The following is a 2,445-nucleotide window of genomic DNA, read 5'->3' as shown; positions in this document are numbered from 1 at the left end:
GGAGCTGCACGGGGCTTGGATTGGACTCGCTGGGAGTATCTTCTCGCGAGACTTAAAAGGCGCTAAGCGGGTGAGTGCCTGTGGTTTGTAGAGCTGTGTGTGCCCTAGACATGGAACCCCGTGGCTTGCGCTTTGCTGCATCCTGCATCCTCTTTGCGGGGTGAGGGGGTCTAGAGTGGGGCACTTATTTGCCTCTGGGACAAAATGTATGGGCGTACAACAAAATTCAGAAAGCAAGAGATTGTTTCAGTACAATCATTAAAAACAAAAAAGTAACAGAAAAAGACTCAAAATGAGAAAATTATCCAAACCAGTATCCTTTTTTTTTTTTCTCCTCTCTTCCATTTTGGTCAGGTTGTAAACGGCTCCATGGAGAACACTGTTTGTGATCCTGTTTTTATTTAGTTTGGTATCATGGATCTCTTAGTATTCATTTTGATTTTTATATGACTGCATTAAAAGATTATTTGAGCCAGGCAGTGGTGGCGCACGCCTTTAATCCCAGCACTTGGGAGGCAGAGGCAGGTGGATTTCTGAGTTCGAGGCCAGCTTGGTCTACAAAGTGAGTTCCAGGACAGCCAGGGCTACACAGAGAAACCCTGTCTCAAAAACAAACAAACAAACAAAAAACAACAAAAAAACACAAAACAAAAGATTATTTGATTGCTGAGGTTTTAAATTTTCATTATATACATATTTTTTAAAGCTTTTTATTTGTAATTACGCCTATATGCGTGTTTCTCGGTGGGTAGGTACACGTTGAGTGCGCTGTCTTTAGGGGCCAGAAAAGGGCATGGAATTCTCTGAAGTTGGAGTTCATAGGAGGTTGTGAGCCCTGGTGGTCCTGGGATTCCAAATGGAGTCCTCTATGGGAACTGTATGTACTCTTAACCACTGAGCCATCTCTCTAGCCCCTCCCACATACATATTTTGTTTGTGTTCTCAGTACAGATACGGTAGATAATTTAAGCTTGCACAAAATTAGACGATCCAGGAGGACCAACATCTCAATAGCATCATAGGTGACTTTACTTGTCTGAACATAATTACCAAAGAGTAGTGGAGGCCCTTTCAATAAGGACAAAATGGGTTTAAACCTGGGTCTACCTTCAAACTGCTCCATCAGAGACAGAGGCCTCATTTATTCTTTTATTAATAAATTGATTTGCCAAACTCATATTGACCTACCAGCAGCTGGGTGCTGTTCAGTAATGAATTGGAGACTGTGAATAAGTTTGTGGGCCTGCACAGTGTCACCTTGCAGTAACTCAATTGCTCATGCAAGTCTCCTCTTACCTATAGTGAATTTGTGTTTAATTTCTGAAATCACCATTTCATTCAGAGATGCTACTGAGATAATTAAGTCTGGCATCTGTTCTGCAAATTGGTTCAGATGAGGCTGGACACTATACCTTGTCTGGGCAGGTGTCTAGTTCAGAGCGGTGGATGCCCTGTAGCTGTGGAAGTGTATGGGGAGGAAGGCACCCTGAGGACACTGCAGACCACGTTCTATACCCGGCTAGGAGCTCTTCCCCCACTGACTGCTGTAGAGCACTTAGATATTTTGGAATTTTTTTTTCCTGGGCTGGCAGAAATATGTCAAATGCTCACTCTGTCCCCTTCTACCCAAAGAAACAATGCAGAAAGTGTCAGCTTTCATGTGTCTGCATTTTAGATCATAGAAGACAGTGGATCATCTAGATGAAGGGCCTCTGGGATCTGGGGAGATGGGCTGTCTTGGCCCTAGAGGGCAGGGCCCACACTGTGCATGGTCTTGTTATATGTTACCAGGCAAACTATATAAACAGTGAGGGTGGCCAGTGCAGCTAGATCCTATCTCAAGATAAAACAGACTACAAACAAACAAACAAGCCCAATGTGATGGAGCTCAGTTCCTTCTCATTGAGAACAAACACATCACTCCTCAGGGCAGGTTTGGCTTCCAGACTGTTTGTTCCTCCCTCCCTCCCTCCCTCCCTCCCTCCCTCCCTCCCTCCCTCCCTCCCTCCCTTCCTCCCTCCCTCCCTCCCTCCTCACCTCCTTCCCTCTCTCCTTCCCTCCCTTCTTTCTTCCCTCCTTCTATTCCCTCTATTCCAGATCTTTCTGGAAGAAGCAAGCTCAGATGTCAAGCCTGGAGTGCCCAGGCTGGATCATCAGGGCCTTGAGCCAGTGGTCTAACAGTAAGTGATGGGCACCAGCAAGTGTTTGAGTTTGGAAAAGAGTCCCTGGGAATTTGGGATCCTGAACCAGAACTATCCAGCTATGTCACCCTCAGACTCCTGATAGCACAGAAGCGGGAGGGAAGCTATGGGTTAGATTAACTTGTTACCGAGCAATAACTAACTCACACCGGGAACTTAAGGAAGTTCCTCACAGTAGTCCAAACAGAACAGACAAATTTCGTTACCTGAGTTCAGAATTAAATGTCTGGGAAACAATTTATAT

Source organism: Mus musculus, chromosome 1 (genome assembly GCF_000001635.26).
Source record: "Mus musculus strain C57BL/6J chromosome 1, GRCm38.p6 C57BL/6J".
In the NCBI taxonomy this organism is placed as follows: Eukaryota; Metazoa; Chordata; class Mammalia; order Rodentia; family Muridae; genus Mus; species Mus musculus.
This window is presented reverse-complemented; position numbering follows the sequence as displayed.